The sequence below is a fragment of the Brienomyrus brachyistius genome, chromosome 10 (genome assembly GCF_023856365.1).
Source record: "Brienomyrus brachyistius isolate T26 chromosome 10, BBRACH_0.4, whole genome shotgun sequence".
NCBI lineage: Eukaryota > Metazoa > Chordata > Actinopteri > Osteoglossiformes > Mormyridae > Brienomyrus > Brienomyrus brachyistius.
This window is the reverse complement of record NC_064542.1, coordinates 25,046,699-25,064,394: the sequence shown is the minus strand read 5'-3', so window position 1 is coordinate 25,064,394 and position 17,696 is coordinate 25,046,699. Positions and strand designations below refer to the sequence as shown.

Here is a 17,696-nt window from a genome sequence, read left to right as displayed (position 1 = left end):
CGGATCTTAGATCCATATATGCTGACAAAATTGGGTTAATTGTTCTGTCCCGATGCTTAATAGGAGACGTTTAATAAATAAGAAAAAGGGCGTGAGATAAAAAATCTCCCAGCTCAGTGAAGATGCGTTTTTATTTTATTATTATTATTATTATTATTATATTTATATATTTTTGTAGCTGACATTAAAAGGTGTTAAAACTGTTCATATCTAATGGCGTTAATTGAGGCTGACGCGTTGTATCTGTAACACCGTACTAACGGATCAATAGTAACTTAGAATTGTCTTCTCCACACATTTAGCGTATCAATCACTGTTGCCTTTTATATCCTTAAACAAGACTTGGGTTGTTAACAGAAGACCTTGTGGCACTTCACTCGCAATAATTGTTAATAAGAATGTCCCACAGGCGTCCAAGACTAGAGAGCCATTAAAACAGGAGTTGAACGCCCATGTTGAATCAGACCAATTAATACATAAATGAAGTCCATCCCTTTTGAAAGTCGTAATATCTTGGAAAGCCAACAATAATTGCAATTTGTACACACATACACTTATATATAAACTCCGGAGATATCACTGATATTCCACACGTACGACTCACTAGGGCATAGCAGCTTCATCAGAAAGATGACAACTTCCTGAACTCCAACGCCAAGTTATGCTCTCCCTTGGAGAAGGGCTGTTCAACATCTCCCCTCTGTCCCCTTCCCTTCAGAGATGGCACTGCAAATCCACAAAGTCATACTGTGAATCCAGAAGCTATTAAAGTGTATACAAGCAAGCTGCATACCAGTAATATATATATATATATATATATATATATATATATATATATATATATATATATATATATAGACACACACACACACCAGCTAATACCAGCGGAACACTTTTTAGTTTATTTGGAGTTTAGTTTCTTGCTCTCTGTCTACATACATACATTATAGTGTATATCTGAAAATTATTTTGCTTTATTTCATACTGTAACAAAAATGGAACAGAATCCAACTAAAATCTGAAAAAAAGAAACAAATGGAGTTAGCCTTAGGGCCTTCTTTAAAAGTTAATAAAACTAAAACCTAGGAGAATGTCTCCTAATGGTCAGTGCATTGATGTAATCTACAATGTTAGCATAAAATATACCTTAGAGGCTACATGTAATAATAACTTCAAAGTTATTACCTGCCCCTGAGGTGCATAATAAAATTTAAATGTTTGACTTACAGGCAGATCAGCTTTTATGATTCATACTCAACTGAACATAAAATATATTATTTCCTAATCATAGTAAAATGTACAACCTATGTAGGTGTAAAAAAAGAAACTCCAATTAGTGCTAGTTGTAGCGTATCGTGTTGTAAGTACAGTACTAGCAGTGTCTTACAAATTACATAAATAGCAGATAGATAGATAAATAGATAGATAGATAGATAGATAGATAGATAGATAGATAGATAGATAGATAGATAGATAGATAGATAGATAGATAGATAGATAGTGTCTCCTCTAGAACTGAGCGTTCTTTATGTAAAATCATTAGGGTACATGTGCACAAATATCTGTTGCTTAAGCGTCACTTCAAGGCTAGGAAATGAAATCTTTAGAGCGACAGACAAAAGACAAAATTTCTCATTAGTAATTCATGACACAAGTGAAAATGAACTTTGTAAGATACCATTTGTGAATATCTGAAAAGGTTGGCACATCTACGTTACCATGAGTGAGCCTGTTTTGCTTCCTGTACACTGGGAACTTCATGAATTTTCATGTCAAAGGAAACTTCAGGGATGGCTATTTTTTATTTTTACTTTTTAATCTCTGAATAGTTTTTACAGAAAATCGCACTGCATGTTTCTGACTGGATGGCCATGAATCCAACTGCAAAATATGCTAAATTACAGAATTTGTAAACTTTATAATGACATTCATAATATACATGGAGAATAATGAACACGCATGTATATATTCAAGCTTTTATAAATTCAAATAAAAGTTTTATTAAATGAGGAATGCTAATAAAGATTTTGCTAATTAGTCTTTATTTGATTATTTTAAAATATTTTACAGCGTCTGGTTCAATAGAGTGGAAAAAAGGTAATTTCTACTAAACTGTGGTTCTCCCATATTCTCATATCACCATTATTTGATTATATGCTGTTGGCATAATTATTTGATTTCGTTCCCCTTTGAAATCAGCAACATGCAAACACAAGTGTCAAAATATTAAGTGGTTGAATCAAAGCCTTTGACATCAACAGTTTAACCACTTGCCAACCTACAGTGAAAACCTCAGTGAAGGTTCAGTATCAGGACAGGTGTTACACTGGGACAAGGGATTTGTTCCTGTAGATGAAATCGGAATGGGCCTTTCCTCTGAACTCCCTCTATTCTGCATGCCGCATGCTCCTTGCTGGATCTGTGACTTATTACTTACATCCAGAACAGAATCCATCTGAGGAAAAAAGCGCTAATGTATGTTATCAGCCTGGAACAGTGGTACAATGTAGCGAGTTAGAAAGGGAAGAGCCAGGTGTGCCTCAGTGTATTAACATTTATGGTCCTTTTCGCTCTAAAAATGTATTTTACTACTAGCTGAAATTAACCTTTAACAGTGTTCAAAATTGCCTTTGGAACAAAACAGGTATGGATAATGAACAGCAAAGTGCAAAGCTGTTAAACAAAAGCAGGAAAAATAAAATATACAATGTGAGTCTGCAGTTAAAATGTGACTGTGAGTGAATCTGAAACAGGAAGGCAATCGCACAGTAAACAACTCAACAGATGCTTTTGAATATTAATAGTATATCATATTATGATTTAATAATGTACTCTGGTGAGTAATATGACGTTGGATTTTCTGCATAATTCCATGAGAGTTTTAAATGTATACAGATTTTTACAATTTTAATTTATTTCACCTATAAACTTTCAACGATGATTTATTTTCAGGGACTCAAATAGGGGATTTGTAGATGTACATAGATATTAATATTATTGCTTTCTTTGTGAACGTCTGTTTCTGATTACCTTTGAGTTTTACATTAAGTTTAATTAATTTGCCGTTTTAATTGCGTCGTGCATCATCTTAACGGACAGGGGCACCATAAAGGCTGGAAAGTTCGGACAAAAAATTTGGAACATAATTAGATTGGTCTGGGATGGCGCCCAAAATCTCTCACAACATCCCTGTTGACAGTCATTTCTTTAGCAAACTATACACATGTATACATTTTTTATTGAGAGACATGTCAATGTTTTTTGACAGCATTGTGAATGTTCTTTCAGTAATGCACAAACAAGCCTGATTAATATTGTAGACACTGATTAATACTGTATGGATTTACTACATATAGTTATTGTCAGATTAGTATAAATGGGAAATGGGAAGCGAAATGAAAAAATGCTATTTGGAACACAAGAAGAGTTAGCCTAATTGAAGTAAAATATCTCAAATAACTATTAAGTAACTGATCTGGCAAATTTTCAAGAATAATGGAAATGGTTTAGTTTCACTTTGTCTATCTTTCATGTATCTCCAAGAATAGCAGGATGGTGCAAAATTTTTAATTTTGTTGATGTGATGGTAGCAACTCAAAATAAATGTTAAAACAAATGTTAAAAGGAATCTTGCCATAATCTGACTGGCATATTCACCTACTGGGAAATTGTAAGTTGTGACAAATCTCCCAAAGACAAGGGCCATGGAAAATTGATATCTGTTGTTTGACTAAACATGTATCCCAAGTTTCCTTTTGCTAAACATCCAGAAATGCTTTCTATCATAGCAATTACTTTGTTTGCTCAACTCAGAATGTAGCCGTATCTCTCCATCTTCGCAGTGTGTTCTACATATACTCAAATTTCTATTCTCTTTTTAGAAAATGAATGTACAGGTCTTGCTTTGCTATTTATTGTTCCCCAACACTGTGTATGGTTTCAACCACTAATTATGTAATCCTGCGTAAACAGCAAGAACATTAAATACCCTTTGTTTTATTGCCAGAAAGACTCTAGAACAGTAAACAAGCTGAGAGAGAGAGAAAAAAAGCACACGACCATAAGTCCGTGTTTGAGAATTCCTTTAGTCGAAGAGGAAACAGAACCATGTGACATAGGGATTAGACTGGGAATCTTAGTTTATTATGGGGTGGAACTGGAATCACAAAAAAGAAAAGACAAAAATAAGCAAAATGAATTTGTACACTGCAATCTAAAACCTATTCCGGATTAGAGCCTAAAACAAAACACAGAGCACCTGTTTATTATATAATATCTTTTGAAAGGGTGGAAAGCTGGAACTAATTAACATAAAGGCTCCGGTCATAAGGTGACTATGTGCCGCACCCCTTCCTACACCCAACAAATGGGAAAATAGCCAATGCCAAGCTTCTGGGAGCATGTAACTGGAACTAATCTAAAGGAATCAGTAGAAACACACACTGGGACATTTCCCTAAACCCCTCTATGTACCAATCCAGATCCAAGAATATTCTCTGATTGATTATAAGCAGTCAATGGAAGTCTTCAATCTCAATTAGCTTTTAACCCAAAGGAACAGTGAAATAAATCATTACTGTGCTGGAAGTCATGATAGTAGCCATTTATATTATTCATGCCGGATTAAACCTACATTCTTTTTATCTTTTTATCTAGTCGAGGGATTATGATGAATATTATATTTACAAACAATTATCTCCTTATTTATCCACATGGATTTAATGACCCTGTGTCAGATTCTTGCAACATGCCCAATCCATAGCAGCACCTACACATTGTTTTATTTAACTGAAATTTACAATCTCTGGTGAACTTTGTTCTCTTCTTTGATTGTTAGCAAATAAAGAACCTCTCAATGAAGCAATAACAATGTCCCATCCATCTTTTTTTTCTGGTATCTAGTGATTGTGTTTAGATATTAAGGCATGGATATAACATCACCTGCTCCATGGAACCGAGAGTCACGGGTTTGGTCTTGGCTTTGTAGAGTAGACACACTCAAGCTCCATTCTCAGGGCAGACGTGGTTTTTCTTTTTCTGGGCAGGTGTCCTTGGGTCTCTTCAACATCTCTCTATCTTCTGTCTAAGTGCATTGTCTTAGTATTCCAAGATATTTTGAAGATACACCACAGATGGAGTTGAATTCCAAGTAAATGTTTGGTTAGATCCATGGGATTAGCACCCTTTGTAGGACTGAAGCTACGTATCTGCTGGTATGGCTTTGAGGATGGGGAGGTGGGGGTCACAGGGACATGCTCTGCACAACTTTTCTTGCCCTGTATTTTTTGCAGTTGTTGTCATTGCTTCTCCGTAGTAGATCTGGCTGGAGCCAAACTAGTGAGGGTGGCGATTTTCTGCTGCATCCTTCTCTTCTAGCTTCCCATTCCATACCTTAGCTTGAACACATCATGTGTTTGTAGACAATATTCTCCCCAAGGTCTAAAACTTTAAGCCTCAGGTCCCCACCCTTAGGGATTGTCTTCCAGCAATACTCCCATAATGATATGGATGGTAGAGCGTCCTCCCTCGTCAGCTCTAGTTGTCTTTGCCTAGCACCCATTGGCTGCTGAAGCTGCGAGTTCAAGGTGGAGTCCGTGTAGGATTCACAGCAACAGCAGGTGCGAAGCTTGAAAATCAGTTGGAGAAAAGGAACATAACGACCGCTAGTACCTCCACTTTCCAACTGCCACCATCTCGTTTCATCTGCTTTCATACCAAACTTGATGGAGGTCTATCAGCCAGTTGATTCTTCATACTAGGATTTTGATAGTGTACCTCTTAGTCATCAGCCCAACACAAATGCAGACATAACAATATCCTCTGAACTTCAGAACTTCAGATTATATCTGGGGTTTCTTACATGCCATCCATAGCAGCAAGTTCCTCCTTCTTCATAGATTTTTTTTTTATTATTATTTTAGCTTCCCTTGAAAAAAGGAGAAAAGTTTACTGACACACAATATAAAGCAAAGTTATAATGAATTTCGAGTACCATTTTATTAATACTATTTAGAATGTATGTCGATCCATTCAATTAAGTGATCAGGACAGAGATTTAAGTTATTTGCTAATGTGCAAAAATGAGACCAGCAGAAATGAATTAACAAGGAGTTTAGGCTTTAGGAAGCTCCACCTTGTATATAATTAGTCTATTAGTATAATTTAAAGCATATAATTTATTTTATTTGCATGCTTTGAAACTTGGTAATGCGTATAGCTTGCTGAAATACATGCTCCCTGGAAAAAGTACTCAGACCCCATCTCTTTTGATACATTTTTTGCAATGATCCTTTTCCCCCATTAATTCACAAAATACAAATGCCAAATGCATCTTATCAATGCAAAATATATGTTTATATGTTTCATCCACCCATTTGTCCATCCATATACTCATCCATTTTCTGTACTCGCTTGTTCTATTCCGGTTGCAGGGGTCCGGAGCCTATTCAGGGGCTTATTCAAGGCAGAGAATAACTCAGGGTGGGGAGCCAATGCATTGCAGGGCATATTGTAATGTTTTTTTTGCCCCCTGGATGGGAAATACACACACACACACACACACACACATAAACACACATACAGACACATATATAGGAGTAATAGTGTCATATCACATGACCTGGCCACCTGACCTTAACACAGCAGAGATGGTTTTGGAGGAGTTTGTCCAGCGAGTGAAGGAAAAGTGGCCAATGAGAGCTCAGCATATATGTGGGACCTTCCAGCTGGAAAAGCCTCCCAGGAGGCCACCCAATGAAACTGGCATAGAGGAGACAGTAGGATCAGCCAATCCGGGGAGCAGTCGGGGTTAAGGGCCTTGCTCAGGGGTGGGATCACTCTGCTGACTCAGGGATTTGAACTGGCAACCTTTTGAGTTCCAACACACAGACCTCGACCCCCCCCCCCCAACCAACCAACCAACCAAATTATTTTTTCGTATAGTACCGTTTTGTTCAGTGCATAATTCCATATATTAAATATTCTAGTTTTGATCTTTTTTATGTGTGATTATTCTAAAATGTAAAGAATAGTACAAATTAACCTTTCTATGAGAATGTGTGTCCAAATTTTTGACTGGGACTGCGTGTGTGTGTGTGTGTGTAGATATACATTTATTTTTCCTCCAAGTTTAAAAATGACACCGTTTGTTGATTTACTCCACAAACATAAGAAATTAGTGGATATCCTGTTTATTTTTTTAAATGTAAATATGAACAGCAATTCAAGACAATTCAGGGTGATGATTGGAGAGAAGCGTACCTTTGGAAAAGGCTACAAACCCATTTCTAAGGAACTGAAAACGCTTTTGGAGTTCAGTGCAATTCATTGTACAGAAGTGGAAAATGTATGAATCTGCAGCCAAGATCAGGCTACCCTATTTTGGCTGGTAAAGCAGGGGACATGTCAGAGAAGATACTGCAAGCCAAACTGTAGCATTAAAAAGGCTTCAAAAGTTAACGGCTGTAACAGGGGCCAATATTCATCAAGTCCCTCACGAAAATGGGCTTTATGAGTGAGTTGTACTGAAGAAGCCCTGGCTGAAAACAGTTTATATTTACTAAAGAGAATCTTACGTGCGAGAATGTCTTACGTGCACTTCTTACCTTGGATGCAAAGAGGTATATATCGTTTAAATCAAGCACTGCACACCATCCCACTACCACCACCCACACTGTAAAATATGCTAGCATGTTGTTACGGGATTCATGTCACATACAGTGAACTGCAAGTCCTGTCAGGATTGATAGAAAGAGAAATGGTGTACATTACACAGCAGTCCCAAGTAAAAACCTGCAAGTTTCAGTACAAGGATAAAATTTGGGCAGAAGTTTGTCTGTTAGCAGGAATGTGATTTGGGGCAACACTGGAGTGGCTGAGTGGCCCTTGAGTGCCCCATTACAAATATTTCTCTTCATTGCTGCTCTCCAACTGACCCGGCCCAGTTTGAGGAATTGTGCCAAGTATTCTCAGTATCTTGGTGCGCAATGTTAATTTTATTTTCGGCAATGACTGTCAGAGGATAGGTGACGGTAACTACTGTAAGTATTCAACAAGTTGGATGCATAGTTTCATCCATCCATCCATTCATCCATCCAACCAATTATTCAATTATTATTCTGTAACATTTGCTGCTCGTTTTGATCGCATCTGAAAAAAAGAAAATTGGTAATAGCTAACTTACTAAATCTTCCCTGCCATTCGATCTGATATCCTCCCCCCAGGTTTCTGCACAACATAAATCAGTTTGTGGTCATCAGAAGGTTGGGCATCCCTGCTATACAGGGTCCACAGCCTATGCCAGAAACAGTGGGCGCAAGGCAGGGAACAGCCAGGATTCGGGCACCAGCCCATAGCAGAGCACACACTCATTCACACCTACAGACAATTTGGTTTGTCCAAATACCCTTAGCATGTTTGTGACTGTGGAGGAAAACCAGTGAAGCCAGAATAAGCTCCATGACACTATAGAGAGAATGTCAACCTCCACACACACAGAGCTGGAATGGAGGCGCGAGGAGGTGTGAGGCGACCATGTTGAGTGTGTCCTTGGCTTCACCATGCCATTCCAGGACAACAGATTATTATTATTATTATTATTATTATTATTATTATTATTATTGTTGTTGTTGTTGTTTTTCTGTACATGCACTTTAAATTCTTATATATTTACTTACATTTCTATTTTACAGTATCTTAGCTGCAAACATTACTGGTATCCCAGAATATTTTGCATTCAGAAAAAAAAAGTCTTAATATCGAGCGTGAAAGTGCTTCCACATTTTAATTAATATATGTTTTAATAAATCTTATTATTCTTTTATTCTCACAGCAGCCATGGAGACTGTAAAGGAAGCCCCACTCTGTGTAGAATTAATATGGCCAGGCGGAGTTTTTTTGAATGTATTTTTCTTAGAATTTCCCTTGGGCCTCCCCACTTGGTGCTGACATCTGTTTAGTCGCTTAGCTCGTGCATTTATCCAGAGAGACTCACGCTTACCTATGTATGTGTGATTCAGGTTAAAAAGGAGCTTAGAGACCCCTGTGAGTTGAATCAGCAACCTTGAAGTTATGAGACCACATCTTCAACAACTGCACCACATGCTGCTCTTTTAATAGATCCCCCTCCTTTGGTACATCCGGAATTTTCGTAAAAAAGAGTCCTCTTCACTTTTAGTGATTTCAGTTCAGCGCCTTTCTAAACATGTGGTCCTCTTAACCATGCCACTCCCTCCTTAGCTACCATTTGTCACACTGTATTTTAGTTTTTACTTGGACATGTTATATAAGTTAAAAAAAAAAAAACAATTTGCTAGACAAATTTAAAGGAGAAGAAGCCATGGGAGTGTCAATAATGCTTTCTGCTAGAGTAGATGTAGAAAAACTTTGACATTAACTCTTACCGTAAAATTTACTCATTCGGTGGCCGTTTTATTAGGTATACCTGACTAGTAAGGGGTACGACCCACTTTTGCCTCAGAACGGCTTGGAGGGTAAACAGTGGCACTGCATTCAGAAACTGCAGCGGCACTGTGGTACTGAAGTGTTATTTTTGCATTAGTTAACTTTAATGAGTCTGGACATTTCCCTCTGACTGGTTTTTTTTTCCCACACAAAACTGCCACTGAATGAATGGACACACACACACACACACACACACACACACTTTATACAACTCAGACCCTGTAATGTGTGAAAATGCAGAAAGATGGCTGTTTATGAAATTCTGGAACCACCATATCTGACACCAGCGGTGCCAAATATACAGTCACTTAGGCACCTCGGCTGCCCTGGTTGTACAGCCAAACCGTTTGCTCTCTGTCTGTGTTCTGAACAGAGCCGTACATATAAATTCAAGACCGACTGACATAATGTCACCTTGCTCCCCCCCCCGGCCCCATTTTATGCATGGGTCCCTGTCGAGTGCTGGGCCCCCTGAATCTGCCAGGGCATCCCTGCCCCTCTCACACCCCTGGTGCTGTATGTATTCAGTACGTATTCAGGGTGTTTGCATTAACAAGTAAAGTTACCACCAAATTCATTTAAATTAGCACTGTGTCAGTCTGTGTTGAAACTGGAAAGCTAGTCTCCTAGCCATAGAAACAAGCCCACCAAGCCCACCAACCACACCAACCACACCCACCCCACCAAGTGGCTGCTCTTCTAGCACCACCCTATTGACCTATGTTATGCAGAAGCTGTGCATCAACTCGCTAGTTTTACATCTGAGCTATAGTAAACGTTGGTATATTAACACTAAAGGACACATAACCAGAACAGCTCCCCTTCTGTTGGGTTACCAAGCATAGGTAGGTTTGCAATGATGTGAATAGTCCACAGGGAACAACTTGCAATGTGAGCCTGATCCCCATATGTTCTATAAATTAACAACCATACTTATGATTTCCCACATGAGCAGAGTATTCTGTTATATAGACGACATTGAAATCAAGTTGAAATAATCTTGTAATTAAAAAATAAAAAAATAGTAAAAATTATAAAAGACTAAAAAAGTGCAGTTTGCATTGACTGTAGATGACTTTACCGAGGAAATGATGGCAGTAATACCTTAATAGCAAGTTAAGTGCGATAATATTTCTGAGTACTCTGAAAGTTTTGGAGGTACAGTGTGCTGGTGCATGTGCAGGATGATTTTATAAGTTAAATATGCCGATATGTCTTATTTTCCCCAGGCCTCTTGTCAACAAATTGTATTTTAACTTATTTTGCTGCAAATTTATGAAAAAATTCCTTTTCCATTCTCTGCCATGTAATACATGACAGAGAAGCTGCTTATAGTCTTTTCAACTATTTCTCTGTCTATAAGGACATTCTCTCCACTTTCATTGATACCTCGTCACCTCTGGCAACGATCTTTATGTGATGTTTAATACGTCACATAGTCTCAGTTTCTTTCTCCATGCTCCATATTTACTCAGAGTGGGTGAGTAAAGGACTGTATCTGTATCAGTTCAACAAAGGAAATTATCCCTGGATGTGTTATGCCTCTTTTTTGTTTTAGGTTGAAGTTTAGCATGTTGTACAAAGAATACATATAAAATCCATATGTTACCATATATAAATGTGACGAAAGGTACCATGTATATCATATATCATTCATGTACCTAAATAAGAAGCATAATTTATATAATTTTTGTTGCATACAATGTCAGCTAAACAGTTAAACGTGCATCTAGGTTTGGGCTGCATCGTGGTAATACTGCCGACAGAATTAGCTGAGCAAAATATATCATGACCACCCCTCCCCCCCCTCACCACCACTGCTAGCGCTCAGCTAAACATGCATCTAGGCAAAGTAAACGAGAACAGAGTTTACACATGTAATGCAGGTCAAACACTGGAAGATTGCTTGAGGATGTCTGGAAAACTTTCCCCTGCTCATGCACATGGATGATTAGTGTCAGCCAAGTAGAAAATATTTAATGGCAGGCGAGTGGTAAAATAATCTGTGGATGGGGACCTATTGGTATGGTTTGTAGACCCCTCATGAAATGTATTTCTGGCTACGGGACGGCAGAAGGATTCTGTGTGAGCGACCTGGCGTCAGAAAGCCCACATTACGTTCTATAGGTATGGCTGATGCCACTGATTTTCTTCTCAAGTTCAACCCTGATGGTAAAATTCGCCAAGCAGGGGGGTGAGGAAATTAACTACAGAATTTGCCATCCATAGAGGGGTGCTAGTGGGTGGATCGTTCCATTTACTCAGTCACCAGCGTTTAGCCCCTGAAAGTCTCCCCCGTTCTCCCTCCTTAACGGTAACCCTGTCCAGTAGTAGCCACGCTTTCGTTAATAATATTCTTCTCAAAATGAAACATTCCAGTCGAAGGATCTGATATTTCAGTTTCAGTATTAAAGGGCCAGTTCACCCCAAAACTGAAAAAAAGGTTCTCTAGGTTGTTCTGTTGGGAGTTGCCTAAGTTTGAAGATACCGGTCATAGAAACGTCCGGTTTCGCTGTCATATATTGGGAGTGAATGGCGTTGTTTTTGTAGTAATAAAAGTGCCAGAAAAATACATTTGAAAAATCCAAGAGCAATGTACCTTTAATCCTCGATTCAACTGAATAGTCAGCTCACCCCTAGTATTTACTATAACGCTATGACCATCTGCTGATCTTAAAGCTTAAATTCCATATCTGCTAATTAATTTGCTGCATTTATTGTAGCTATCAACTTTATAATAACACCAAAACCTGCAAAAGTCCTTCTTTCTTAATGGTCAATACATGCTTTTTGCATTAATTATCTTGTAGAATTTAATTGTCAAGTGCCACGGGCTTAAATCCTGTCCCTACTTCCCATGCATGTGGAACTGGCATGTTCTCCTCATGTTGTGTGTACATGTGTGTGCCCTACAAAGGACAGGGCCGCATACAAACCTACCTCCGTCCCTATTCTACTTAAAGTCTACTAACAGGATAGACTTTACTACCAGTGCCATCTTCTAGCTAGGATGATGCTGTACTGGAAGAGAAGTTGGAAGATGGATGGATGGATTTTTTTTATTATTAAAAAAAAATAATATGTAAACATTTGTATAAAATTATTTGATATCATTATGAGAACCATATGTAAATAATTCTGAAAGAGAAATAGTTGCAGTCTATTTAGGGTGCAGAATTCACATATTTGCAGACTAATAAACTGAAATTTTTAAAGAAAAAAATTTGTTCAGGGTTTAGATCTTATTTTATATTAAGGTACTCAGTCCAAAACAAGAACTAGTCCAAAAACAGATAAAAAGTAAAAATAATTATATATAAGAGAATTACTACACAAAATATATGCGTTTCACGGAAGAGAAATATGTTTCCCTTTTTACAAATTTTGTGAAATCTTTCAAGCTAAAATTACGTTTTTGGAGTTCATCTTTAATCATACTGTGCTTGAGGCCAACAAATTTTTCTCAGAGCACAGAGTATGTAACTAGATGGGACATAAGTGATTCAGAGAACGGGCTAATCGCCTTGAACGTTTAGTGCTATTTTTCAGTACCACTCACACGTCAGCAAAGCAAACATGCCTCGAGATTTAGCTAGCAGGAGACAAATCGTCATGCAACCCTTTTACTCTGCCCACAGATATAGCTCTTTTCCTGCTACTTAATATTTATTAAAGTCAGTCGTGTTTCACAGGGTAACTGCAGCTCAGTTGTTTTTGTTTTGCTTTTTTTACATTAGGAATGGTTGTGTTTGATCTGTTCCTAACATGCATGCCTGTGACCTCATCTTAATGATCTCCAAAATGAAGAGCTACGTCATCTTTTTAGCAAGTGTTTAAAATCAAATGCTTTCAGTAGCATGGGCAGTTCTAAAGCTAATAATTCAAGCTTTCAGTTTTCAATTTTTTAAAAAACTCCACTGATGATTTTCCCACCCAAACATTTTTTTAAAAAAACAAACATTTCATTTTACAGCAGTTTTCACATTGTTCTCCCACCGAAAAAGAAATCATTTCATATCGTCTTGTCATATCCATAAATATGGCCCATATGATCAGTATGTTAATGCATCTTACCTTGAGATATGTGAAGGTCGCAGCACTGATCTCCAGTCAAGTGTTTATGTGGTTAAGATATCAATCTAAATGAAAACTCTTCAGAAGGTCAGGAGAGATGGTTTGCAATGGCGACTTGCGCGGGTGTCAGTGGTTTTGGCTTCTCGGCAGGAATGCTGTTATGCTGTGCCATCAGGGATCTGCATGGGACCAAGGCCATCTGCTGCATCCCTCATATTCCATCTCAACAACCTGGAACGAGCAGCCGGCATCATGCTTACCAGTATTACCAGTCCCTCATCGCATATTAGTTATAATTCTTTATATGTATTCCTTCTCTCCTTTATTCCTGGATCTTCAGATAATAAGCATGTTTTAAGGGGCTTAGCATTTCTCACAACGCCAGATTAGGATTCCCGTCTTTGGAAATATTCCCAAGAAAATCAATTGTTTAGTTCTATCTGATGACTTGCTAAAGGAAGATGCCATTTTTTTTTACAGAATGATTAGCAAATGCTCACCTACAGTGCCGCTGTGATTAGCTCAAATTGTGGAGATGCTTTTAAAATCATTGTTATGTGCACACATACAAAATATTTTTTGCAACATATTCAGTCACAAAGAAGATATTTTATCAATTTGTTTATTCGCTAATTTTCCTATTTATTCAACATTTTTAAGGATGAAAACAGCTCTAATAAGGGGACCTCATCTTAGACTGCTCTAAAAAAGATTTTACTGCTGAATTTCTTTAAGATCATGTCATGTTATGTTGCGTTTTCTTAGCCTTGCATCAGCCAGAGTTGAACATGTTTGATGAATAAAATTGAAGCCAAGGACTGTAAATTGCTGATTTTACTTTTGAAGACAATGCAGATCAATGCAAAGGAGAAAATGCTTCAACCCAGTTTTGTCCCACGAGATGTTTTCTTCAGAAATGATGTAGGTTTTGAAGTGCGCATAATGATTTTGTAGCGATGAGCACTTGAGCAAGATCGAGACTGCGGTTTGAAGTGATACTAACTTATATTAGCACGTCTCCATATTTACCTTACGAATTTTTAAGGTAATAAATGGTACATCAAGCCTCCTCCATTAACATTAGACCAAGGTGCTTGGTGTTATTTAACAAGAAGTAACTAACATGTCATTTGTTGGATTTAAATCAGATGACAGTGGCTATCATCTACTTTTTCAGTTCCTTCATGAATTAGAAATCTGTATGAGAGACATGCTTTTTCTAGAGGAAAAAAAACTACTTTATTATTATTATTATTATTATTACTACTATTATTATTATTATTAATAATAATAATAAGAAGAAGAAAATGGCAAATTTGAAATTAAAATGAAACCAAGATATTTTGTTTTCTCTGCTCTAAATGGGTTTTATTATGCAATAAATAGTAATCACTTTAAAGTGTCCCAATTAGCTTACTGTTGGCAAGTAAATACTATTATTCCATTATGTGTGATCACCTCATTCCATTATGCACTCATTAACCTCTTTATAGCCTAAATATGCATGTATTACTGCACCTGTATTAATTCAATGGCAATTCAAGTGCTAAGAAATAATCAGTACCATTTGGACAGAGCAATTTCTTATACAGTTTAATAAAGCACTTCGCTAAAGCCTATTTTAACAGCTGACTGACAGCTGTTACTGGGCACTCATATCAAGGGAGCAATAGCCTCTTGTCCAGTTGTGGCAGAACTATTATTATGAATATGTCCTTTACACTCTGACTGAAGTAGAGAAGTATGTGCTTAGAATTTTCAACTGCCCCCTCCCACATGGCGTGTGATATGACCCGGTTACTGTCGGATAAGAAAACGTGCCTTTGTCTTCTAGCTGCATATTAAATTTTGACTCGATGCTAAAGAAAGGCATGACAGTTGTTTATGGTAATACTGAAGTTCATATTTTGCTTCAAAGGACAGTATTTAGTTTAGCCACTTGTCCTGGTCAGGGTTATGAAAGGGCCTGGAATCCAAGCCAAACAGCAGAGGTACACCCCCGGTAAGGTGCTAGTCCATTGCAGGATATGTACAGAAAAACACAGGACCAGGCACTGCGGGTGATTCTTGGATGCCGATTAGCCATGTCTGTAGCCTGCAGTGTGTAGTTGCAGACTTGCAGACTTGCATACTTGCATACTTCACAGACACAGAGTTCCACTTCCCTGGAGGTGTAACGTAAGAGTGTGATATAGATATCATTTCATTCTTAACTTTTACTTTGTGTTCTTTAGAAATCTACACAATAGAATGAATGAATGAATGAATGAATGAATGTTACATTTATTTTTAGCTTGCTTGAAAGGATTGTTATGGAGCAGTTTTGGAGTTTTTAGCGTGGGTAGCCCCGTTCAAACATATGTTACTAATATCACTCAAACAAAAGAAAATCTGTTGGTTGACTGTGTTGCATCATTGTCTAAAGTTACAAGCTGCATGTTTCAATGCTACTTCCACCTCTTACAGTTCTAGTAGAAGCTTTAGTGGCACTTTATTTAAGGTTATATTTTTATAAAGATACCTTTAAAATGCATTATAATGGTCAGTATAAGCGTTACGGATGCTTTGTACTGCATTATAAAGGTTTATGTAGCTCATTATAGATGAGAGCATCATAAGCCAGTCATACTGCATAATAAACATGGCTATAATGTCTTATGCTTCTTTATAAATACTTATAGCTTTAAAATGCATTATAATGCATTATGAATATGTTTACAAATTCACAAATACTAATGCAAAAACCATAGGGATCGAGCAGCTATGATGCTTGGACCATTAAATACAAAACATAGCTTCACCCCAGAATACATCTTCGATCTTTAGACACCAAATGAGTCCCAAGATCATCAGACTAGGCTAGGCTTCTTGTTTTTGATTTCTAGGTTTAAAAACCAAATGATATTGTACTAAATCTTTTAAAACTTTTAGACTCACAGCATATTTTGGGGCTGACATTTATATCGTTTGTATCAAACTTTAAGGTTTACCCTTTATTTTTAAGAGATCTGAATTTATGCACATTTTTATTCAGTCATATATATGAATGAATAAAAATGTGCATACATTAAGATCTCTCTGGGGTATTGATTTGATTCCTGCCTCAGATCCGTGCACAGTTTGTTTATCTGGGTTTCCTTTGCGTACTCAGATTTTAACCCCTGGTCAAAACATTAAGTGTCTACATTTTCTATGGTGTCCACTTATGTCAGAGATCATGTGCCCTTTGAAGGGCTGATGCTCTCTCCATGGGGTAACCTGCCTTGTCCTGGTACAGACTCCAAGCTCGCCATGACTCTGCACTGGAAAAGCAGCTCTAGAAAATGAATTGGTCAGCAATATCTGAGGAAAAACACAAAGTGACCCTCGGATATGAGTTTAAAAAAAAAATGCTGTTACTGGCCATCTGTTATCAGTTATATCTAACATGTTAGACATATTTTAATGTGATATGTGACCTTGTAAACTGTAACTTCGATATTTTCCTGTCATACCGATATGCATGTTAACCAGTCCTTTATTTATATATTTTGCACAGCCTGGTGTAAGTATTAAATATTTATGTGATAATGTAACATAGATTCCCCTGATCTCATCAGAGAAATTCTTGCTATTCATGGTATTTGTTGTGGAAGCAGGTCTTTGGTTCTGCTCCTGATATATGTGAGTAGACACACATCCATCCATCCATCGATCACACCAATACCGGGTCATGCTGACCCCGGGTTGCTGTCAAAGGAAGCACAGGGCACATAATGGAGACGCTGTGAAAGCAATGCCTGTCCGTCAAAAGGCAGAGACTGGCATCGAATCGCGCTCTTCGGGTAATTCAGACACGCGATTCCATCTGTCTCCATGTTTTTTGGACTGTTGGAAGAATCTGAAAGTCAGATGAGTGATAATATTTTTTCGGCCAGGGATATGGAGCTCGTTCCACCTGACATCCCAACACGCAGACTCACACAGCAGCAGTGACATTAGGCTAGGAGCCCAGGGCTAAGTGATGGAGCATCCATCTTCTGAGGAGCTACTGACTTAGCAAACCATAGGCGACAAGATGACCATACCATTGTATGCTGTTCACATTTAGTTAATAGTATAAAAGAAGTAAGAAAGCATGTAGAGAGAAGCTTAAACAGGAAGCTTTTATTTATAGGGTC

At 37.7% G+C, this 17,696-nt stretch overlaps 1 protein-coding gene across 2 annotated transcripts in view; it reads right to left on the bottom strand.

The window, feature by feature from the left end:
• The window catches only part of pcdh11 (protocadherin 11), a 175,539-nt gene extending 161,873 nt beyond the window's left edge, over window positions 1-13,666 (bottom strand). Inside the window, exons 1-2 of one of the 2 annotated variants that reach the window (XM_049029910.1) lie at window positions 13,537-13,666; window positions 4,942-5,926 (exon numbers count right to left, since the gene is read on the bottom strand). The gene's annotated coding sequence lies outside the window, so the exon portion shown is untranslated. The remainder of the gene's footprint in view (window positions 1-4,941; window positions 5,927-13,536) is intronic. The other variant, XM_049029911.1, reaches the window with a different exon arrangement.
• Between the last annotated feature and the right edge of the window lie 4,030 nt (window positions 13,667-17,696).